The sequence below is a fragment of the Petromyzon marinus genome, chromosome 13, assembly GCF_048934315.1.
Source record: "Petromyzon marinus isolate PM22_M1 ecotype Great Lakes invasive population chromosome 13, UKy_Petmar_22M1.pri1.0, whole genome shotgun sequence".
Lineage (NCBI taxonomy): Eukaryota > Metazoa > Chordata > Hyperoartia > Petromyzontiformes > Petromyzontidae > Petromyzon > Petromyzon marinus.
Genome location: NC_133679.1, coordinates 6,259,334 through 6,285,553, shown reverse-complemented (window position 1 = coordinate 6,285,553; position 26,220 = coordinate 6,259,334). Strand labels below are relative to the sequence as shown.

General features: G+C 42.7%; 2 long non-coding RNA genes across 2 annotated transcripts in view; one reads left to right on the top strand and one right to left on the bottom strand.

Moving 5' to 3' along the window:
- Positions 1-26,220, top strand: part of LOC142924421 (uncharacterized) — a 258,403-nt gene that overhangs the window by 89,432 nt on the left and 142,751 nt on the right. The gene's annotated exons all lie outside the window — the stretch shown is intronic.
- Positions 1,126-26,220, bottom strand: LOC116941902 (uncharacterized). The gene is made up of 3 exons (XR_004402737.2): positions 25,383-26,220; positions 4,940-5,104; positions 1,126-3,483 (listed from the first exon to the last, which is right to left on the bottom strand). It is a non-coding gene; the product is annotated as an uncharacterized LOC116941902 (long non-coding RNA).

The following is a 26,220-nucleotide window of genomic DNA, read 5'->3' as shown; positions in this document are numbered from 1 at the left end:
TTGTACTTAAACAGAGGTCAGAGTTATAATGAGTGTGCCACTGAGTGCCGACTGCTGTGCCATGCTCTCGCAAATCACCACAGCCGAGCCGAGCCCACAGCGAGAGGGAGCCTTACCAGCTGCGAAGATGGCACTGTCTGACGTACACAGTGAATATGGCGAATGCGTCATGAGATATTTCTAATCATGTCCCAATGTCATTGTTTGAAAGCAAGCACCCAAGTATTGGTGGGTACTGTATTGCATTCTCTTCACATACTCTATTTAGAATAGAAAATAATGTATAGCCATCCAATGGAGCTTCATTTAAAGCCAGGCACATGAGAAACTAAATATTGTAAACACATTCTATTTGTTGATACTTCCTTTTGGTATTATTGGGGGACAAAAGTAAACCACCGCGCACGTGTGTGTGTGTGAGCTAATAAACATTGTCCACATTTTAAAGTTCCCCTCCATTGCTTATTTGCGAGTAACTTCCACCTCTTGTGGCCTATATAACCTCGTGCCACGGCAGATCTCTCTCGCCTACGTCAGCAGTTTTTTTCTTGCTGTGGTTGTCCCACCTGATGACGATTGCTTGTGTTGCGATCGAAACGTCGTGATCTATTATTTTTCTACCTACGTGACTTTACCGAAAGAACCAAAGAGTAATACAAATAAAACTTCTACAGAGAATAAGTGACACAACGCAGAGCACTCACTCCGGTCATCCTCGCAGCGGCTTTTGGCTAACCATCGAACAAAGACGGTGGTCACCACATCGCGCGCCTTCAGATGCGCTTCTGCGGCCGTCTGGAATGCTCTTCCTTCCGATATGAGGAAGCCACTGGAGCTATGCACTTATAAACCTAATTTGAAAACAAATTTCTTGAGAACTGATTTTTGTGTTCAGTTTTGTTTTCCTTCCCACCGCACTTCCGATTAGCACGGTTGGCTACGTACGGCGCGAAAGAAGTTCAACATACAGCACAGCGCCGTAATGTGTTGCCATTGTGCGATGATGAATTCATTGCCACACCTGCTGTTTCCTAAAAGTTTATGTTTTACTCTGTGAATCTTTCATTAGTAAACTGTATAATAAACCTTGATTATTTTCAAACGATACAGAACATGATATTGGTATATTCTACCCAGCAAGTTTATTTTTTTCTATGTTCAACAATTAAAACAGACATAGGGAAATAAAACACAGCTCTACAGGCGGCAAAGCACTAAAACACGCAGCGTACATAAATATCCGATGTAATCAGGTCACAGCCTCTTAAACCTAATTCTAGACAACAGTTAGTAAATCTGATCTGCCCCGCGTACACTCTGCTTTTATTGACATCGAGAGCGGTGAAGGCAACACATTTATTGCTGAGCGCACGTGTCCTATCGTCGCGCAGGGAAACACAGCATTAACCCCGGGCTCGTTGCTTGTCAAGTGTTGGACGGTCTATTTTTTGTGTTAAAGCAGCAGCAGCAGCGCGCATTTTATATATAAACAAAAAAGAGAACTTGCCAAAGGCAGCCGCTTACTCAGAGCAAAGTCTCCCACATATGCACACGGGGTCAAAGCTACATAGCGGCACGTCGGGCCAAGTCGCTTCGCTTACGCATCGCAGTGGTCACAACCTCGCTGCAGGCCAAGAGGAAAAGGAAAAACACTCGGACGCCTCTCGATCTTGACGTCGCCAGCAGATGTTGATGTTGCGTGTTCGTGTGTGGCTGATCTCGTTGCGTTGGCCGCGTGCGTTGCGTTGATGCCGCATCGCTCAGACGGCAAAGACGAAATAATTTGTCGTTGATTCACGGCGTAACGCAATATCAGTGTACTGTACTTGGGGTCAATTTGCATTGGGCACTTTCAACTTTATTATTCGAGAAATAAAACGCGTGCAGTGCAATGAACTTGACACGTGTAGATTACACCCAGTGTCAACAGAGAATGTATTTAATTTACTCCCAGCTGTATAATGAGCGTATGGAGTACGAGGTGATCCATTTACGGATACCCCACCGATTTCCAGTTACCCTCTCATTTCCTTCTCAACAGGTGATTGAATATTGCAAAAGGGATGTCGGGCAAAGTGTTTCACGGGAAATTTTGAAATATTTAATAAGCGTTCAGCGTTGAGATTGGAGATAGCGAAGTCGAGGCTTTCGATGTAAACGTTGTTTTCTCTCTAACAATAATTTATTTAAGTGGGGTGTCTATATATTGATCGCCCTCTGTACACTCTTTAATTGTTGTTGTGTTTGCAATCATACGTAGCTTGTATGAAATAAAAAAAAACGTATACGTAGAGGGAAAGAAAATGCGTGGCATTCTGGCGAACTGACCTTCCAGAAGGGAGGGGAGGGGACAGGGGGGGGGGGGTGTAAATGAATCATATTCATACCCATAGTGTTCCCTTTTAATTATCATTAATTGGTACCCATGAGAATTATCAGGGTCTGCTAATTATCAGTTTGAAGCAAGTTACATAAACCTAACAGAATGCTGACATTTCCTATGATACCATTTGACTTGCTGTTAGGTCAGATGTGTTTGGTGTGGAGAGTTAGAGATAGCGTTTATTTATCCTCATTGGGCTCTGTTAAAAACAACGTTAGAGGCATATTTCAACATCACAACCATGAGGACTGCGAATCTCCATAAATAATGCTTTGCCCGATGCTGACCAAAACAAAGTTTGAGAGGTGCACAGAATAAGCATCAACAAACCTTCGCACAAAACCTGGCACGGTTGGCAGAAATTCGAACGGCATTCAGGCTTTGTGATCGATAAAAGTAATACACATGTAAAGATCACAGTGAAGCAATATCTATTGTTTGAAATGTTGAATACGCGATGTCTTCATATGCAGTGCAACATTTGCACGTGGGCAAACACCATGATAGCATTTTCAATTTGTATTATGACATTTTGATTTATTGAAAATCACCATTTCTGAAAAACATAGGCCACGCATAATACCATTGAACGTCCGACATTGCCGCACGAATTGCGTGTGCAAATCGAGAGTAGATCACACCGCACGGACACAATTGACGTTTGGAACTGCTTTGGGATTGCGCACACAGGCTGGTCAATGTTGCTGCACCCACAGAGAGCCAGAAAACTTTCAATGGGGGGGGGGTTGGAGTTGGGCGGGGGGGGCAGGGCCCCAGCTCTTTCTCAGGGGATGGCAGTGGGGTGTGTGGAAAAGAATCGGAATCAGAGGCTCCAAGCAATCACCCCTCACTCGTGCTTCTACTGAGGAAGTCGAAGTGTTGTTGTTGTTGTTTTCTCCCCTTCTCCAGGTTTATTCGGCGCTGTCACATGGCGGCCAGAGAGACAGTAAATGAGATGAGGAAGCGTGGACTTGGCAGGGACAGCCCCGGCGAAGGTCGCTATTCATTTCCTGCTCTGCGTTCTCTCAGCTCTCCCCGGCCGCTCGTTGTGGGCTGCCGGATAAACAGGGAAAGGGCCAGGAATCGCGCCGCCCCCAAATCTAGAGGAGAGAACAAGGAGGCATACGCACACACACGCGCACACACACACACACACGCGCGCACACACACACGCACACACACACGCACACGCACGCACACGCACGCACGCACACGCACGCACACACACGCACACACACACACACAAAACTACGCTTCATTTATTGTGAACGCGGACGGCGCAATTAATAAAGCAGAACCGAAGCTGACAAAAAGTCTGATTGGGACATTGACATGTAATTTGCGATGTTCATGGTAATCCATTGCAGCTATTATTAAACAAAATTAATTCCCATTTATTTATGGTATATTGCTTGCACATTTTTCTTTGTATTGATTTTATGTACAAAAGGTAATTCTGGCACACCGAATTGTGTGCTTGTGTTCCTAACATTTTTCTATTACTTAAGCATTCAATATTGATCTCGAACACTGTGTTGTACTAATGTATGTCTGTTTAATTCATACTGTCAGCATTTAATGAATATTGATGTGCATTCGATTAAATTAAATTATTTTCTCTCAAAGAACCATTATAAAGTGCTCACCTCATTTCAACTTTATTTATAAACCTTGCGTTTTCAAATTTGACACCCTTTCCTGATGCCCATTTAAAAACACATCAGGATTGTGCTTACATTTAGGCATATTGTCAGCCTGTTCAGCTTTAGAGCCACCGATATAATTTATTAATGGAAGTTTATTCCAAGTACAAAGTAGAAATGTTTAATGTGGTATTTTTTTTCCCCAAACGTGCAGAGAAAAAACACAAATGACTGTAATTAAAACTAAAAGGGCATTGGGATCAAAAATACTTTGAGGGAAAAATTATCAAACAGCCTTTAGATAAAGCAAAGGTTACAAAGGCTAACAAAGCACAAATTATAAACTATAATAAAGGCGCCGTGCATTGGTAATAAGCGCATTAAGTGGCACCAAAGCCAGCTTTGTCATGAGTTGGTCTGGCATTTTTCATTGCCGGCTGCCCCTCGCTGGCCCGCCCGCTTGTGCACACACACACACAGGACCCTGCCAAACTTGAGCTCTGGAATTCACTCTGAAAATCTCAATTAAATCTGCAGGCTTAGCCAGCGTGTCGCAGCCTCTTTCGACAGCGCCTGCCCAGGCCCGGTACCCGATAGCCCGCGTCTCAAGTTTTGGTATCGTCAGTGGAAAACAGCCGTTCCAATAATCCCACCGTCAATGCCAAATAAAATGCGGCTTCTCTTTTTATAGCAGCCCCTTGCAGCTGCCAGGCCACAAGCATTCACCTTCCCAGTAACAACAACAATAATAATATAAATCTACTAAATAACAATGTAGTAAACTTCACAATGTAACGACATGGGTGTAGGTGTACCTGTTGAGCGTACTGTTAACGTGGCAGGAAAAAAAAAGCTATGCAAATTTAAAGTGTTAATTCATACGTGCTAGATCAATGCGAAGTGAGAAACAAACCATTTCGTTCTGTCCGCAGCAGCAGCAGCAGTAAAAACGCCGTCATTTGAATTGATCCGTCTCTGTGTACTTGAACCACACACGTGCTTTTAGTGCGATCTGTGAAACCCCCCACACTGGCTCTGTGTGTGAGCCACAGCTCAGGAAGAGGAAGAGCGCCCCCTGCTGACAACACAACGAGCATTAAAAAATACATTTAATGCAGGCCACATTGAAGAAAGAAAGAAACAAGAAACATCCCCCCCACCCCCGCGAACAAAACTCCGCACTGTTCAAGCAAAGAGTTAGGAGGACCACCGTGCTTTTATGGTTTGAACGTGATGAAAAGTAAAGAAAATGCATGCACGTTAACATGTAAAGTATTTTCAGAATGTAACAATTGTGTGGGAATTGTTCAATTTCAGACTAAACTCGTACAGGTGTTTAAGTCTCACATTTTCTTGAAAATAAGTACCTCACCAGCGTGAAATGCTCTAACTATAAAATGCGAATCACTCTGTTAAAAAAAAACATTTACGCAAAGCTTTCCATCTTGAAAAGGGAGCAGTAAATGCTGAATGCATTTAATTCAATATTACACGTGTAAAAAAAAAATCCAAATGCCCAGCCTTCTTCTTAGTCTAGCAGTAGTCCTACGCAATACAATTTCACACAGTCGGTGTAATTTTAAATAATTACAAGACACATCTCACGGACTGCACTCAATATAAGGTGCTCCCCCCCCCCCCGCCACGTGAAATCAGACTGCAATTCGCCACCCCCCTACTACACAAATCTTGACGCAGGACAAAATGTAGTGTGGTTGTGTAGCTACACGAGATTCTGCCCATTTTACTACGGCCAGGCTGACGAGATTCACATCCCAGCTCACACCCCCCCTCCCTCCCTCCCTCCATTGCACCCCCTTGATAATTGCTTCAAGAAAACAATGGTATAGTTTTCCTAACCCGAGCCCAAAACTAAGACAAAGATCATCCGGATAGCCTTAACAGACCGTTAGCGAGCACCTATTAAGGCCGGCACGACGCACGACGGGATGGGTGGCCGGCACGACGCCCGGTCGCCTTTGTCTCCCTCGTGGCGATATTTGCACACCGCAAATATCGCCACTCATTTGAGGCTGAGTCGACCTAGGGGAGGCTGTGCACCGTCACTGGTGTTCGTCTTGAGCGGGAATCCAACTCGGGTCGCTGGGTTCGTAGCGCAGTGCACTAACCGCTGCATTACCGCTAATCCAAGCTCACACCGACACGCACGTAGCACTGAAAATACGGCTCTGGATGTATGACTAAGAAATATATCGTCATAACATGATGTGTGAAGATGGCAGTCACGCACAATGCGCTCCCCTTATTTCGTTTGGCATGCTGTAGGGATAAGCAACTTATTTTTGGAACAGCAAAAACACGTACAAAAAAAATTGATGTCTACTTTCTTTAACCGTTCGACAGTGTCGGTTGTAAGCTGGAGAATTGCTTTGGTGTTAATATTGAATGGTTTTGATGGGCAGCAGTTGACTGTGTGCCCCATTGTTTGTTTCCGCTCCACAGTCACAGCTGGAACTATCTTTGATCTACACAAGCCAACATTACATAGGCCTGAACTACCATTTATCCTGCAGATATGCCGATAGTTCATCCAGAGAAGCGTTGAGACTAACTATTGTCTGTTTGTCCTTGTAGGTGGATGTGCTGTGTCTGGCGTTTGCCTGCAAATGTTATAATCGGTACTCTACCAGACACACAGTATGTATGTATGTATGTTGAACGTCTTTCGCACCGTACGTGGCCAACCGCGATTAATCGGAGGTTCAGAGGAAGCACGACAAACTAAACACAAAAATCAGTTCCAAAGAAAATTATTCAATCTAATTATTATTTAAATGTGCATAGCTGAAAGCGTGCGACGCAGTGGCCGTCTTTGTTCGATGTCCAGCCAAAAGCCGCTGCAAGGAAGAGCGGAGTTTGCATGATGGTTCATGCTCAGTATGTATGTCCATTCGTATTAAATTTAGGAATGCATGTTTACCAAGTGCTCGGAATACATGGCAACACTATTGGTGACATCAAGTTATTTACAACGTCAAATGAGAGAAACTGCCAAGTATGTAATTGCTTTGTTTTTTTTTTGCGTTACTGGTAGTAATATAGATTATAAACAATAAATAACATTCAATGGAAATGACTAAAACTCTGACAGTCCCACGAAGGCATTGCAAAGAAACAGGCAGATACATACATGAATGTTGCCAGGCACAAAGCGGGTCACTAGTTTAAAATGATAATAATATACTATTGCTGCCACTACTTGTGATAATGGTTTCCATAATCAGATAAAACATTCCGTGAGTGGCAGGTAAGTATGAGTGAGGAGCGGCAAGCACAGTGGTTCGTGCCCTGCACGATGAACCCCGTGACCCGAGTATGAATTTTCGGGCAAATCTAACGTCAGTGGCGATACCTGAATTGGTTCTAAGCCCCCCTTTCCCTCTTTCACCAACCCACACGGACCAATGTGGTGAAGTATGGCCAAGCAACCCCCATGATTGATGCTGTGGATTATCAATTTGCTGCTGAATAACTATAGAACTCAATGAGGAGTGTATGCAGTGTGTTACAATGTGATGAACGTAGGTTATAAATAATGCGTGATTAAGTGTTGCAAACAAGTTTAGTCACGTTGTACTTGATAGTTATATTCAGCTGTGTGAACATTTGTTCTATAGATAAAGATGGCTTGATCTGATATCCAAATACTATGAAATATGGGTAGACACCGGTTACCACTTAATACAGTTTACAATAATCTAGCTGTGTACTTTTAAACATATTTATGATGTGTGCATCCACAGCAGAATATAATTCACTGCTTATTGTTTATACAACATTTACAGAGTGTACGAGACGAAAAAATATACACGCAGTAAAACATTCCAACTACAGCTTGTTTTGTAATGCCTGTCTCATGCTATAATTATGTGCTGCAATTACTGCCAGAACTCATGAATTATAAATGAGCCAGTACAAGAAAGTGAACAAAGACTCATCATTTTGCCAATTTATAGAATAAATGAGATGCACACCAATCCAACCACATTCGTGATCAGGTGGCCTAACCCGAGCCAATAGAGTGAATCCACCTTGCAAAAAAAATGGCCGCTGAGATTGCATTCAGTGGGAAAGGAGAGTTGACAGGTTGGTCTCGGGCGTGCGCTTTGGCGCAATGAGCCACTTTACCGAATGTCGCTTTTCTTCACTGGCCACAGTTGCGGAAGGCAGAACAGCCCTTTGCCGTTAGTGGAAAATGAATTAGCTATAAATACCCCTCAGGGCAGCTGTTTGCAAATATAGAGCAGGGTTGACAGACAAGGAGAGGGCATTGGCAAGCCATTTAAACCCCCTTTACAGTGTGCACCATCACAGGAATTCCATTAATAAAAAAAGTAATCCCCAATTTTTGCTGGGTGATTGTGAAATATTTTCACGGTGGGATAATAATTAAATTTAGTTGGAGTTGTGCGTATGCCATGTAAATGTTTTTTCCTGATATACAGTGTCAAAAAATATGGACATTTTTATTTAGATCAGTAGACAGTTGTAATGAGAGATTTCTTTGGGCACCTTTCTAAGAAAAACTAAAACACATGAACTTTCCGTCATATCAGATTGAAATGTGACCTGATGCCAAACAAAACCATAATTATGTCGCTTCCCTAATTATTTTGTAATTTCCCACCGACAAAAAGGGTGCGCACGCTTTATCACGGTGCACATGTTTGCGAGGATAATCATTTTTTTGGGCAATTTTCACGTGAATCGAGGCAGACGCCGAAACTTCCAGTTTTTCTCTTGCAGCGTCCTGCTTTAATTGCACACGGGGCTTGGAGAAAAAAGTTTTAATGCATACGCATAACTGTACAACTAAAACACACTGTTTCACCTTCATCATGCTTAATTAGGGTGTATCAGAGCACCCAGCGTGTGGGGTGAATGCACACATACATTTGATTCCCCGCTTTCAGACTCCACACATACCCCCAACCTTCACCTCTGACCTGCGCGATCATGTCATTGCCCAATTAGGCCAAATGATATGTGCAGAGTGTAAACATTCACAATAATATATATAACACGGAAATATTTTTTTATTTGGATTCCAAGAATCCCCTTTGTCGTCAACAAGCACACACAATTCACGCTTCGTTTATCTTTTCCGAGCAAGATGGAAGAGACCAGTCCATTGTGATGCTTTGTATGCAGCTTGAGTATAAATTTAAAGCACAATGCCCGTTCAATCGTACGTCCGGGGCTGTTTTTTGGTAATATCACCTAAACAGACAAGACAATACGTTCGTGTATATCCTGTTATTTGTTATGTAATCTACAGCTCTTAGTCAATCCATTGCTGGATGAGGACCTCGTCACACTTGGTTTGGGGGGGGGCAGGGGGGGTTTGAAGTAGGGGGCTCTCAGGTCTGTGCAGATATCACTCACCACTGATACCCATGGCCAGAAATCCAACTTACATGGCTACGTTCATCGGCCAGTGTGCTCAACACTGTGCCACCACTTCATCGCAACAGTCTACTATGGAGTTGCAATGTCAAATAGCAACGTAAAAATTACCATAAATAATGCAAATATAACACAAATAGTGTCTGAGAATAATGAAGTATATTAAATGTATTGATGGGTGCATAATTACACACTTATTTCTTGGGACTTTCCAGATTACATATATTGCATGCAAGCCCTCAAAGTGCTATGCAGGTGCAGCGTTCGGGATTTGTCTTAATAGGAGCTGTGGTGCAATGGTTAACGCACTGCACCGTGAACCAGACGACCTGAGTTTGATTTCCAACCATGGCTAACATCATTAGCGAACTCAATGTGAATTGTTCCCGAACCCCCCTAACACTTCACTGACCAGCGTGGTAAAGTATAGCCATACATCTCAATGACTAAAAGGTTGTGTGTAGAGGGCTTCACCTAACAGTGGTTTTTCAAAGGGCCATGAATATAATATAAATATTTTTAAAAAATATTGATAGATAATATATACAAATATTTAGTCTTCTTATTCTCTCGTATGGCAAAGGTGAACTAGCAAAGATGTATGTGTGTACAGCTTTAGCGATGCATACAGATTGAAACAGTTAAATCAATGTATACAGTTAACGTTACGTATTTTTTAGAAACAAAAAATACATCACAGAAGAGTGAATATTTGGGGGTGTTTGTTTTCATAATTACATATGCAAATAATATTGTAAATATATATATGTCATAACAGATACAGAGAGTTGTATTTTCTGTCGTGTTTTATACCCAAAAAAACATCCGAATGGGATGTAATACTTCGTGGCCAAGATGGGAATCAGAAACGTACTGTTACCTGACTTGCCAATGTCAACAAATGTGGGAATCCTACTCCACTAATAATCAGCTCAGAACGTAAATTAATATTCCCACAGGTGGCGTAAGCTTGCACTCCCCCACCCCCCAGTAGCAATTGATAAGAGTGTTATGGGTGGCATGCTGCATCTTTGAGCACATTTCCTCATTAACATGCAACAAGATAAATGCTTCGAGTAGCTCAGCGAAAATGATGAACCCTGGAGAACAAGCCTTCCTTGAAAGTGTAACGATCATAAGACTACTTCACAGCAACTCTGGCTAAGCATGGGGTCAGGAGTGTCTTCAGATCAGAATTAATCACAACACCTCATCTGAGAATTGCCAGGCACATCAAATAACGCAGGGCTAATATATCTGCATCCTATATTAATATCCTCCTGGACAAGATGTATCCTTAATGCATCCATATATAACATTCTGACTACAATTCAAAGGGCACAACTCAATTGGTGCAATGATAACTTCAACATCAATTGTATTGCAAACAAAAAAATAATGACGATGCCATAAGCAAAACCGGTGTGGTTAATAATTTCTCCATTTCTATTCGCGTGGCTTTATTGATCCAATAAACTTTTCAAAACATTTTCTGACGTCACTTTGAAAAACTTGAGTCCAATAACCCTCCACCACCCGACAAGATTGTCATGGTTACAAAAAAATATTTATGCGTGCCAATGTATTGATCGAATTCTGACCAATAAAGCTCCTTGCTGATGACTTAAGACTTTTTCATCACTGAATTAAATGTCAACATATACGATGTTTCATTCAAACTGCTTTGAACTTCATCTGGTAATCTACTCGGAAAATCCAATGGGCTTGATACTTGAACCAAATTTATCAGGTTTTTTTTTCTAAGTTATTTTTTGCTGGCTTAATATGATCATTACTCAGCAGCCATGATCACTCCACTGCTGGACAAAGGGCCCCCCAAGCTGTTGCCATCTTTCACGATCCTGCGATGTAATAATCCACACAGCACCTGCACTCGGATTTGGTCAAAGCATAAGCCATTGACTGATCCTGCCATGACATAGATAACTGTGCTCTAAACACTATGTATTAATACTATTAAAATTGCAATAACAAAGTACATTTTAGATTCGTTTAATACATTCACGTTTAAATGTTTAACAATATTGACAAAACAAAATCACGAACAATGCATTTCAATTAGTAAAGTTTTGTGACGTAGTAACCTCCTTCTTCTTCCACGCATTTATCCCACTCATGTGGGGTCCGCTACGTAGTAACCATGTAAGTGTATTCTCTGTGCAATGTGTCGTTCGAAATTTCTGGGAGTTAAAATAAAAATAATAATCGGCTGATGGTTGGGGTTGTGTCAATAAAACCTCGTGCAGGAGTTTGAAAGTTTGTTATATGAACCCTATTTACCTCTGAATACCGACTAATTAATGTCTGAGCACGGAGTGCATTGATGCAATGGGCATACCAAACAATACCGCGTGTACATGTGAATAGGGGAAAAAAATGATGTAAAGCTTTCGTGACTGCAGGGATTCATATTCTTGGTTCTTTCGGTAAAGTCACGTGACTTTACTGAAAGAACCAAGACTAGGGGAAAATGGTTGACACAGAACATTGTGGCACCAGACTGAATGTTAAAACTCGCTGACCTAGAGTACTCTTACCGGGATTCACAAATTCAATTTTCTTTAAAAACAATGGCATTTAAATATCACACAAAATAAATTGTCTCCAGGATATGTAACCAATCTGTATCTGTCATTGGTAGTTTTATTTAGTGGCATTGCTTGGGGAGGGAAATAGAAAGTGATGCCCTCATCACATACGTTAGATTATGCGCAGACAAATGAAGACCCATCACCTGAAATGTATTTTTAACCACGATTCCTTTTTCTCAAATTAGATTTGTGACACTATTGGTCAGTGTCAAATTTGACGCCCGTGCATAACTCTGAATTGAGCGCGCTGCACACCAGCGGAGCTCTGCAGGTGACGATGGTAGCTTGACCACTTTGTACGAACAATAAAATGTAAGAAAAAAAATTGCTGGGGAATCATTCATCAGTGGCTGATCCAAAGCAGAGCGACGGGGCAGAGACTAACAGTGCCTGGTAGCTTGTCGCACCGGGGCGGAGAGCTGCGGCCATCCGTTTGGCGCACGCTCTCTCCGGGAAATAACCTTTGCACGCCTTGCAAGTGCCGCGCATGGGAGCCATGCGTCCATTTTCAATAACCTTTGCGTACGCCGCCTGTTAGTTTGAAAAATGACGCGCGGCAAGCATGCCCGCTGCGATCGCGCTGGCTACTAACGTCCGCTGGGCACGCACGCGGGAAACGCAAGGCACGCCACACTCGCGGCAGCTTTAATGTCAGTGTGGTCCGGGAGAAGGAGCCAGGGTGGGAGGAGAAGGAGGCACTGGTTGTCCCCAGCTTTGTATGAATGGGGTGTTCCATAGGGCAGCTAAAATAAAGGTTACTCAAGGCAGCCATCTGGCATTTTTACTCCAAAAATGGAACAACTCTTTTTTTCTCCATCCTTTTTCAAACCTATCAAGCCCTGGAAAATGTGTTTTTTTTTTAGATGAAATGGAGAGAGGGGAGTATAAATGTATGTTTGTATGTGTTTGCGTGTCTGTTTATAGATTTTATTGAGCTAGATTAGCATTTTTGTGGAAATCATATACAGGCGTCCCTCGCATTACGTGACAAGCATTCCTGAAAATAGAGCGTAAGTCAAATCGCGTTGTATGAATCCTGTTTTCCCATAGACATTACACATGCTATAAAGGGGGAGGTGCGTTAGCAAACAAAACATAAGTATGAATTCTGATTTAAAGCTTTCGTGACTGCAGGGATTCATATTCTTGGTTCTTTCGGTGAAGTCACGTGACTTTACCGAAAGAACCAAGAATAAGTATGAATTCATTTATTTCGCCCCGGATTTACAAAAAAAACGTATAAATGCCGTACTTAATAATCATATCATTATCATTACAAACATTGCTTAATGAGACGTTTAATAACAAATAGTAATGTAGCTTAAAAAGATGACTACTTACAAAAGATGACTTAATAAAGAGTAACTTCATGGCTTCTTGAACGCCGCCTTTGGCAGCTTCTACTCAGATCCAAGATGGCTGACGCTACCCTGACTGATGCGGTAACGACAGAAGATTTGGATTTTAGTTGGTTAACCTGCAAAATATGTTTCTCTTCATTTGAAACGTTATAATTTAAAATGAGTTTTTTACTTCGGTTTTTTTATTTTTTTTCTTCAGCGTGTAACTGTGAAACCCATAGTGGTAAGTGTGAGGTATGCCCCTAGCAGATGAATGGCATAACTACGAATTCACGCTTTGTGGGGGGGAGGGGGGCCATTGCGCTAGGGACGCCTGTACTCTGTATTAACGCATTTCGCAGTCTTCATTTGTGCGAACTGCGTTATATATATACACACACACGCGCAAAAATCTGACATGTAAATTCCCCGACTACCATCATAATAATTAGCCGTGGTCTACTGGTGGATGAAGGCCTCCCATGCTGTCACCATCCCCCTCAGTCCTGCGTTACCACGATAAATCTTCCTCCTGCACATTGACAGATCTCATTGCTCCATCTGCGTGGTGATCATTCTTTAAGGCATGTTCCCCCTTTTCACTGCCATTCCATCCACATTCTCTTCCAATGGCCAACGACCCTTTCTGGCGACGTAGCATGCTCAAGCCCACTTGATGTGACGTGTTACATTTGTGTTGTGTTCCTTAATCCACGTGTTCCTGTCTAACATAGACACGTTAACATGCAACTGGACACGTGTCTGTAGGCTTTTTTTCTTCTCTGTTTGACCATCCACCAAAGTCGAATGTGCTTCCATTGGCGAGCGCGTCTCAGCGCTTGCGGGTACGCCTGATGCGAGATCTTGTGCGGCACAGGAGCCTTCCTCGGGCAGTGGACAGAGCAAGAGGGGGTCACATGGTCCGCCTGTCGCCGCAGTTGCAGGCTCACCGCACACGTTGCCACAAATGAACCACAATACGTTGCTGATCACGTCAAGGAGCATAAACCATCAGGCGGACTCAGGTCATCATTGCAGCAGCTTTTGGGTGGCCATCTAACAAAGATGGTGACCGCATCGCGCGCTTTCAGATGTGCTTCTGCGGCTGTTTGGAACGGTCTTTTTCGAATATTAGAAAGGCACTGGCGCTATGCACTTTTAAATACTCTAGATTAAAAACTAATTTCTTCAGAGCTGTTCTTTATGTTTCGTTTGTTGTCCTTCCCCCGTACCACCTATTAGCACGGTTCGCTATGTACAGTGCGAAATAAGTTCAACATACATGCATACATAATATTAAGCACGAATACATTTTTTAAAATAATAAAACAGGCCAGAAAAAAACTAATATAAGATAATTCAAACAGACAGATGAAGGCGTTTCCATCACATACACACTTATGATTCAGACTTTTAAGTGCCATATCATTCCAAATAAATATTTAGCTGCACAAAGGCGTATCAGCATAATAAAAAAATCAAGGACAAGCCGTTTTGAGTACAGCGTATTGTAAGCTTCATCATCAAATCTATTGTACACACACAGCCAAAAAATAGCAACCATTTTGGTAAGAGACAAGTGGTTTGGTATTTGTCAAACCACTTCTATTCAGTGCCTGTGGTGGCTGAAATTAAAAGTTATACACTCAAAATCTGTGCGAAGCCAGCGCAACACATTGCATATCACCAATGAATGGGCACTCGCGAACAAAAAAAAGATGCAACACACGCAGAGTCCATTTGTGATATATTCAGAGCAAACTGACCAACACACGAGCACAATTGGCAATGAGTGCCCAGAAGCAATCAGGATGTTCACAAAGGCAGAGATAAGTAAATAAATAAAAGCAGTCAGAGCTCAGTAATTATAATTTATGTAGTACAGTATTGCATTTCTTTGTTGCACGGGCATATTGTTGTAAAAGGCGTAGTAAACATTCCGTGTTCCATTTCATTTCGGTAGGTAATACTGTACACTTGGTATTTCTTTCCTTGCAGTAGTAGTCCAAATTATGATACTATCCGTCAATACTCGTCCCAAGTATCAGTTACAAAAGGTATTAAGTAGGATGGGAAACATATATTTATATTGAGATACAAATATATTGAGGTGTGTATGCAATAATAAAGGTAAACAAAATATACGGGGGAACAGATTAACCACAATGCGAATATAATAACAACAACAGTCTCACACTTATCACGCATTGCGCTCTTTGCAAACAGGCAAACACGCGCACATGAACAAGATTGACTTCTTCCTTGTGGTATGAAGCCTGATTGAAATATGAATGTGGTCGTTCTTTTGTCTGAGCGTCATATTATTATTATACATCCACTGTTATTTTGGTGCTGGGACTCGGCCCCGTCTGTGATTGTAAATCACCAGCTCATGGCAATCCTCATGCATGTGAGCCGCCGTGAGTTATAACTGAATCTGACGCTTTCAGCCACCTCAGATTTACAGCTCTCAGCCACTGAAGACGCGTATTTACTCTGAATAATAAATCTTTTCACCGCTGAGATATGAGCGGATCATAAAATAGCTTTATGATGCCTTTTGATTCAATTATATCCTCAAAATTAATATTTATTTCACTAAGATTTATATATCCGGAGATATAACCGTTTTGAATTCCATATATCAGAGCAAAAGGTCTTCGTCTGAAGATTACAAATTTTATTTTTACGCACTTTTTAGTACTCTTTTTGTGCGTGTGTCAAGGAAATATAAAAGAACGAAAAAGAAATCTTTTATGGCCAAAAATTAGTGCCGGTGCTTAAAAAGAAGGTTACCATCATCATTACGGCCATCAATCATAATCATCAATCACTGCCATGAGGGCAGACTTAAGTGATCCTTCGCTGGACTAGGCAGCAGGATGCATGGGGGGGGGGGGCACAGTCGCTCTGGGAAGCAAAAGCAAAATGCTGCAGGGCTCGAGGGGTAGAGGACGCCGGGATGGTGACAAGGGAGAGCAGTTTGAATGGAGATGAGGGAGAAAGGGAAACTGACCCTTGAGCCAAAAGGGGCCACCTGTCCACTGGCTGGGCCTGAGCCAAGGGCAGGCCCACATGCCCTGGCGAGCTTTTTAAAGCCATTTAAACATCATGCACACATGCGTACACGGAGACCGAAATCATTTTCATCGTGACCTATACTCCCCGTCATCTAATCTCATGCGCAGGGCCATAGATGCAATGTGAAAAAAAGGAGAATTCATTAAAAAGTCAATATATTTCTACTTTACATATATATCAATAATGCCATTTTAAAAGGTTAATTTTATATGTTCGGTGAAATAGTTCTATATTTAAAATACAGTGTGAACTATTCAGCAGAGCAAGATATCTTATTCCTCGAAAGTAAGTTCAAGGTTCAAACTAAAATGCACTGATTCATGAAATGCATCTCATGAAGCCAACGCAACACTTCATTTCATATGTTTCACATTTAGCAAGTTCCGTTTAAAATCATAAATATTTTGGGAGGGAATATGGTAAATGTAAGAATAGAATAATTTTCTATTTACTCTAGGTTTTAATTATCGGTAATTATGGATTGGCAAATAATAATCAAGTGCGTAGCAAATTGCAGTAAAATTATTTTCCGTAAAAGAATCTGATATTTTTAATCAAACACCAATGAAATTATACCATATCCTCCTTGCAAATTAGCTATGTGGAGCTGAGCAAACCTGCTTTCTAAACAAACATGTAAATGCCTTGCAACACCCTTTTGAATAAAAAATATAATCACTTTTCACACTCCATTTGTCCTTGGGGAGTATTTTACGCCACTCATTCCTGCCGCAGTGAAGACAGCAACAGAAGACAATGAACCTTTCCCAATCCGGTACGACACCTGTTAAATCAAAGTTTTATTATCGTTACATATCTGAGATCTTGTGTAAACAGTGTAAATTATGAATCGTACTTCATTACGATATTAAGGAATTTTAAATACCCCTAATCTTAGCGTACACATTGCCATTATACAGCTGCACGTTTGCCAACAAAGAGTGCCACCATACTGACTTATCTGAGTGTAAAGGAAAGAATTATGTTTATTTTGTGGCCCTTGGCTGCTATGAGCTTTGAATACATTTCCTGCAATTGATTAAGCCATAATAACCGCCATTAAATTCAATACCAATATTATGTTTTTTAATTATCTCCAGAACGGCGTGGCATTTTGGTCTTGACATTGTAATGAAAGTGCCTGGGACGCATTTCCATTCTGGGCAGGGACAGTGGCCCCATCAGAGCAGAGACACTTAATTGCACAGCGGGTCAATAAGAAGAGAAGAGAGGGCCCTGTGGAGCAAGGGGAGGGCAGGCGCACGGTGACCCTTTGAGGCAAAGGTGCTGTCAGTCTGGAGTGTGGATTAAGGAACAGGGGACCCACGTGACCCCCGGTGCTTTATACCGACAGAACCTGAAGCTGAATCCGGAGACGGCAGTGGTTGCGGGCAAGTGTATGTGTGTACACATTTTCATTAAACGCTAACTGTACCCAAAAAAAGATAGCCTGCCATTATGGTAAATACACATTTCTTTAGCACACTCACCTGCTGGCAGTAATTAATAAAATATATTCTACCGGCAGACTGCTAAGCTTCATTAACCACAGTGAGTCTACTTAACCTAAATGTAGCTAATGATCACCTAAAAGACCGTGTTATTAATTTTAAACCTATAATTCAGCGAGACTAATTTTTACTACACATTTGCTGGGCACATTCAAGTCTGGGGTTTTGGTCTGCATGTGCGCATAATAAGAATTAGGTTAACATAACACACGCTCCCAACACTGCAGATTACAAATGTGTAATTTGTTTTAACAGGAGACATTATTTACGATGAAGCAATACTAAAAAAAATGGAATGTGGACACATAAAGGCTGGAGAAAGTGAGAGACAGAGCCACATTAGTCACCGAGCAATAATTCTGTCTGGCGGGATGTCTGACACAACTTTACCATTAACTGTCCCTTTTTCCTCCACAAAGCAATTGACCTCTCACAGTTTACAAACGGCATTGGGCCAGTCGCCAAGCGAAAAGGAAATGTGTGTCCTCCGTGTGTTATTGTTTCAGCAGGGGCAACGTCAGGGGGGTGGACATATCCTACCATAGTCAAGCCGGTCACGTGTGCCAGCGTACACCCTGGATATCTCTCACTCCAACTAAACAACAACAGAAATAGGCCACACGCACATTCCAGCATTAATTAATTATTCCTATTGTTACCGTTATAAAATTATTATTTCGCAAGAAAAATCATAGCCCCATTCACTTGCATCATTATTTTATTTCCTGAACTATTGCATGTCCCCCCCCCCAAATAAAAAAGCATTTGGGCAATGCCAGCAAAGTCCACGAGACAATGCAGGGTTTGGCTTGCGGTGCAAAGTGAATCGAGGAGGGTGTGTGCCGTGTCCTTGAGTTTGACAAAAAAAAACGGTGACCGATGCAGACAAAAACACGTGTAATGAAAGTTGAACTTTCACAGTCCACACACACACACGGGAGGCATATAAATGGGCCCAGTCTAGCTTTCTCAACGGACCATTGGAAGTGAAGCCACAGATGTAATTGAATGGTGCTGCAGTTGTCTGCGCAAGTCACAATAACTACACATATTGAAACTCTGTGCTGGATTGTCTTCTCACTAACAGTCGTTCTGATCACCCCCACTGGAAGTTTGATGTTATTGTGTAGATTTGAAGAGCTGGGCATTGTTTGTGAGAGCGTTTGCAGTTAGCTCGCATAAACTGCATCTCATTAAACTCGATTTCATTGATGAATGGCTCTTCAAGAACAAAGAGAACATTAATAATCCTTTATAATGTTTCTATTGATTAAATCACAACTGAACATTGCTCACATGAAAGGAAATTGTGGGAGCTATTACGCCTACTTGATGCAGGCTGACCTCAGTGAAAAATAGTTATTAATTCCCCGCAGACATTCTGACATTGAGCCTGCAGAAAACGAGACTGTTTAACATATCATCTGCGTACCTAATTCAGCAATGAAAGACTCACACCTCACCAATTAAAATGCACTAGCAGTGGAGTCAGCTCAGGATTCTTGAACCGCGTACGTACATATTTACATGATGCTGATATACGTCCAGAAACATTTTGCATTTCTTCGCTGGAGAGACCGATAGTCCGAACATCCAAGAGGAACAACAAGCATCATTCTCCACTAAGATCAACTCACCAAGTCACTCAACCAAGACAATGCAGACCGTGTCAAGATGCTGAAAGAGCGGTGCTCGAATATGGGCAACAGCTTCACCAATCTTGACTTAAAACTTTCGTGACTGCAGGAATTAGTATTCTTTGGGTCTTTCGGTAAAGTCACGTAGATGTGACTTTACCGAATGATGCACACTTCCCTTCAAGCCACAGACCGAACTTATGTAAATACAACGCAAAGCATGAACTATAACGTCAAGTACAATAATATGCGCACACGTTGCACTTACGCCGGCAACGCAAAGCTCCAACCGATCAATGGAGCGACTGAACGCGATAAACAAATGTCATTACCAACGCTTCCGCGCGCAAAGTTTCCATTTCACATCTTCGACAGGAAACAATAGGTTTGGGAGCGGCCTTTTCCAGCGGGGGGCGAGGGAGGGGGGCACACTTTGTATATGAATTTTTGTTGCCCTCTTTGTACAGATACCGCGAGAGGGAGAGCGGAAAACAACGTTGCTTTTTTTTCATTTGGGGGGGGGGGGGGTTGGTGGGTGGGCTAACGCGCCTCTTATCCCTGATGTGGGCTCACTGCCCGGCAAGAGTCCATTATTGATTTAGCCTTTCCTCTGACGTCTCTCGCCGTTTCCCTACAGCAAAAGCGGAGCGGTTGGGGGGGGGCCCGCCCAACCCGCTCCGCTCCGCCCGCTCGGCATGGGACCGACTCAATTGTTTTCAACCTCCTTCCTGTCTCACCCCGGCCAGCCGCCAGGAAATGGGGAGAAGTCACCAAACCGGGTGGCGAGGTCCACACCGCTGAGGATCGTTCGTCGGCGGCAAGCTTCGCGTCCGCGGTCGTGGTCGCGGTCGTCACTCGCCACTTGCTCGCTCGCCCCTCACCGGCACCTGCTGCTGGGACAGAGGTCGCCCACCTGTGGACTCCCGAGCCGCATGCTGGCTCTTTAAAGAGCCGCATGCTGGCTCTTTAAAGAGCCGCATGCTGGCTCTTTAAAGAACGCGTCGCGGCTCTTGAGACATTGAGGAGGGGTTTACCGGATTCGAAAAAAGATTACTCTTATTCTTAGTTTTTTCGGTAACGTGACTTTACCGAAAAAACTAAGAATATGAATTACTGCAGTCACGAAAGCTTTAAATCAAGATTACTCTTCTTTAACTTTTGGTTGCCGACCCCTGAATATGGGAGTCCAGTTTACCATATAAGTCCAGTTCACCATGGAAGGCTAATTTATCATGGGGGTCCAGTTTATCATATAAGTCCAATTCACCATGGAAGGCCAGTTTATCATGGGGGTCCAGTTTATCATATAAGTCCAGTTCACCATGGAAGGCCAGTTTATCATGGGGGTCCAGTTTATCATATAAGTCGAGTTCACCATGGAAGGCCAGTTTATCATGGAAGTCCAGTTTATCATATAAGTCCAGTTCACCATGGAAGGCCAGTTTACCATGGGAGTCCAGTTTATCATGGAAGTCCAGTTTATCATATAAGTCCAGTTCACCATGGAAGGCCAGTTTACCATGGGAGTCCAGTTTATCATGGAAGTCCAGTTTATCATATAAGTCCAGTTCACCATGGAAGGCCAGTTTACCATGGGAGTCCAGTTTATCATGGGGGTCCAGTTTATCATGTAAGTCTAGTTCACCATGGAAGACCAGTTTATCATGGGGGTCCAGTTTATCATATATGCTCAGTTCACCATGGAAGGCCAGTTTATCATGGGGGTCCAGTTTATCATATAAGTCCAGTTCACCATGGAAGGCCAGTTTATCATGGGGGTCCAGTTTATCATGTAAGTCTAGTTCACCATGGAAGGCCAGTTTATTATGGGGGTCCAGTGTATCATATAAGTCCAGTTCACCATGGAAGGCCAGTTTATCATGGGGGTCCAGTTTATCATATGAGTCCAATTCACCATGGAAGGCCAGTTGATCATGGGGGTCCAGTTTATCATATAAGCTCAGTTCACCATGGAAGGACAGTTTACCATGGGAGTCCAGTTTATCATGGGAGTCCAGTTTAGCATGGGCAGGGGTCGGCATCCTGTGGCTCCAGAGCCGCGTGCGGCTTTTTAAGGACTGCTTCGTGACAGTTATTTACGAAGCACCACCATCGTCTCGTATTCAGACGCCATCACTGCTCTTGAGATCTTGTTATTTTGGTTGCCGGCCCCTGTGCCAGGGAGGACTCCGCCGCTACCTTCGCGGGCTGGCTCCTCCGTTGGGGAGGGAGGAGGAGGACGACGACTCCGCGGGTCAGCAACGCGACAGTGGAAACAGCGTGCGGGGGGCCAAGGCGGCACGAGACGAGGAGGAGCACAGGGCGGGCGGGCGGGGCGGGGTCAGGGGGGTCATCGAAACGGCACAGGGCGAGAGCGCGCGGAGGGAAAGGAGACGTCATAGCAAGCGAAACGGGGCACATCTTCCTTGGCAACTGACATCCTGTAAAAAAAAATATATATAGACGATGGACTGTCAGAAATGTCACATTAATACGAATGTACAATATCCCTGTCAAAGGCAATGTATGGGAGCATTATGTTTTTGGGTGGGAACAACCGGCTATGAAATGCGATGGTATTCGGCACCCCGTACTGTACGTGACAAATCTTGACACTGTTTTCCAAAGACTCCCCTGATGTGCACGTTATGCTTTTCAGGGTGAACAAGTAGACTATCATAACAATAGTTGCGTTAAAACAATAATATATGGTACATTCAATAAATGAGAATACAAATTTTACTGAGTGAATCAGGATTTCGTTATTCATAATGTTAATTTTATTTCAAATGTTATTTTTCTACCAATTTCATAGCATTTTGAAAAGGGCAACTTCCATTATGTCTGTAAATTGCAGCAATCATTGGTTATTTGTTCATACTTGGAACATCTTGCATCAGTGATCAAAGTTTTATTTCCAATTCAAACAACCCACTTAAAAAGACATTGCATCAGGCAATTGGGCAATAATGCCACTGAGTGACATCTTACAAAAAGTTCAAATAACATGCAACGAATTCGTTTATTTATTTACTGTTTTTTTTTATTCTTCCAACGACTAAGCGATGTACATTGCCTGTCATTCTTCCGACAGCTCAGCCATGAGCATGTTTATTAATAAATTAATTGTATGGCATGAAACGAGCAGAACCAGCTTGATGAATCAGCCTTCCACTTCAGAGGAGCTCCAGTGAATTATCACGGGAGAATAGCATATGGGACTATGTAAACAACATCTGCGTCCTGTTGTACTTTCTACACGACTTTAATTGGCTGCCACGAAGTTGCGTACCCTTCGAGATCTGCGTTCTACCTGACAAGCCCATATATTCGTGCCACGCTGTGAGCCGCAATCCTTCGCACCTTTTTATATATATGTATATTTTTTAAAAAGCGAGCCAGATACACAAGAGTGGGAAATGGCCATTGGCTCCGTGCTTAAAGAGCCAGCTGCCTTATCCGCAGGATGTGCTGCATTGTTGTACAGCATCGCGGCAAAGCGCGCGCGTGCAGTGGCGCATCACGGAGCCGTGAAACGTGCCGCGGTTTGCCGTGCACTCGAGTCATCTAGAGTATTGCAGTACAACGTGTTACACACAATTTTGATGTCGCAAGTAGCTGAGGTGGGGGGGGAAACAAAGACAAATTACTCTTTACCCGCGAAGTGAGTTTCTTTTTAGACTTCACAAAATGCAATTACCGGAATCAGAAAATTATGCATTCCGTCAACACGAAAGCAGTTTTTTTTTTCCCACGTGTTTTTAGCCTTACTAAAACGGAATCAAACTGTCACGTGAAAAAAAACAAGTCAGTGTCCACAATGATACCTTGCGTGATATTTGATTATTTTGTTAGAGAATAAATGCGTGGAATGTGTCTTGCATTTCCCTAGTCTCAATACCCACGAAAGCCTAACTCCACAAAATAATGATCGTTCCAGATAAAACAACTGCAGAAAGGTCTGGGGATGGGCAGCACGGAATTCCATTAGACTGCAATGTATATTTTAGTGGATTGCCACCAAGAGGGCTTGTGTCAAGACCCGACGGTGTCAAGCTAATCGCGCGATATTTAGCCCAACATTGTTTCAAATCAATAACTAATTATCCGAGTATGACCAGAGTACAGCGAGCGGCATGTCTGAGGTCCGCTTATTACGTGCACAGCACTGGGCAGAAAGGTCGCCTCTGTGACATTTATGGAAGGCCTCCAAGATCCCCGTGTGCTGTCGGCCTGAATTAGCATTAGCAACTAATTACTATGGAGCACACTATGCAAAGTTTTGTTCTAGTTTGGAGCTACATAGCCAAAGACTAATACTGGAATTGCTGGGCGTATATACCTATAAGCCAAACCAATTTACTGCAACTGCAGTAATAAGTTTGCATTGGCTAATATAGCTCCGGTGCAGCTAAAATAAAAACATCAATCCTGCGTTTAAAAAAAAAGAAAGAAAAAAAATCATTGAATTGCATGTCAGCGCTTGCACGCCTTATCGAAGTGGTTTAAAGTTTTGCGCAAAGTCTCAATAAGACTTTTCTCTGCAGCAGTGCACAAACACAAAACTTCATCCCCCATTTATGTGCCGGCAATAGAGGCCTGCCGAGTCCATTCCCCGCCCGGTAGCTTGTCATGTTAAAGCCCCCACGCCAGAAATGTTTGGGGTCTCCCATCCATAATAAGCCTTTCAGCGCTCAGTTTAGCAGAGAGGGGCTATTCTTTGGTGCACTGCAGGGGCTGGACCCATTGTTCAGGCCTGCTGGTAGCTCCCCTTCCAACTCCACCCCCCCCACCCTCTATCTTATTCATGCTCGGAGCCAAGAATTACACGGGATTCTATCACGCTGCCCTTGGACACTGCGTGGAAAAATTGCAGTTGATTGCTTAATCTCCCACTGTAAATTTCAAACTCACAGCGTCAAAAAAAAAACACAATTTTTGAACGTTAACGCGTTATAACGAACAGAGGAGAGGGATGCGCCGAGAGTATACATGAAGTAGTCGCGCACCATATGTTACAAATGCGCTGGTTAGTATGCCGGTTGTGTTGAAAGTTGTCAGAGGCAGGAAAAGATTTTTAAAAAAAATGTTGTTAAATGTTTAAATGTCCTACAGGAATAGTCTGCAACAAGTGCTTTATTCTATTAGGATTTAGATATCCAGACTGACAAATGCAAAAGTTCTAAGCATAGAAAGCAATTAGATTAGCCTCCAGGGGCTGAAACTCATTAACTGACATAACATGTGGCGCACTATCATGTTGCTTAAATATTCAAACAGTTTAATTTCATGAACTCCCTTGTATGAATTTATAAAACACAGCAGCATTTTTTTTTTTTGCTCAAACAATTTTTCCTGTTGACATTTTTGTTTTCAAAATTGTGATTATTTTGCTTGAAACCTGTAATTCGGTGTTGAAAATAACAGCTATAATGCTCAGATGCTGGTATTAAAAGTGTATGATTACGAATGCGGCTTAATTTGTCTTTACAGACGTGAGGTCTACGAACATTGCCCATTCAGTTAGATTTAGATCAATCCAAACAGAATGATGGGCTATTTTAACCACCACCTCACCTCGTGTGCACGATTAAATGCACAAAACTAGAAACGTAAACTTCCAATTGAGTTCATAATACTCACATAGTGCCACCACACAATGATTGCAAGTGGTAGAAGGGAAAATAGAAAACGCATCAGTGAGAGGACGCATAGAGGTCTATGTCTGCTTACCTTCGCAGTACTCACCATTTCAGAAAGCAGGGAAACTGTACAGATAGCACCGGGCACTTTCAGATAATGTATTCTTCGTGAATTAAGTTGAAATTACCACGTTCATCACACTCGCTTGTACGTTTATCAATTCGTCAGGAGTGGCCATGTGTCAACTATTGCATTTAACAAAAATATATGCACTACGATATTACACGACAGGATAGAGTGATGTGCCCGGAGCTGGTCTCAGCAGTTTAGACAAGGAGACAGATGTAAAGAAAATAGCCGTGAGACTGGAGCAGCTAAAGAGTTATTAATGTGTGCAAGGGAGTGGATTAATCTGCCCAACTTTACTTTCAACTTGTCTGACATAGCCCTCGGCTAAAAAAGGAGTTTGCAGGTGGCCAATCTCACAGATTTAAAGGGTCAACCCCTAGCAAGCGCACACACAAGTACCCACACTGAAAGGAGCCCACACTTTGCAACAGGCAGTGAATAATGAAACGAAACGTAAAGCAGTTCAAATGTACTGGGCAGTGAGTCCATACCAGTGTTCTCTGCAGAAAAAGGGGGGGGGGCGTTAAAAAAGGGGGGGGGGGGACTTGAGTGCTCTGAAGACCACACTGCATGAAAGTGTTTGGGCCCTGTTTGAAAAAACTACCCCAATAGGTTGTCAATGGAATAAGCTCAGCAATCCGCTAAAGGCAGGGTTAGAGTAGGGGGCAGTGCTCAAAGGCACGATCATGTGACAATGTTTTGCCCAAAACAAAGCCTTACGTTTGCTTAAGGCAAGGGGTGGCCATTTTTTTTTTCTTCAGCTCTAAAGAAATTCCCTCACAGAGGAATAATAACCACCAACACAAAAGTAACA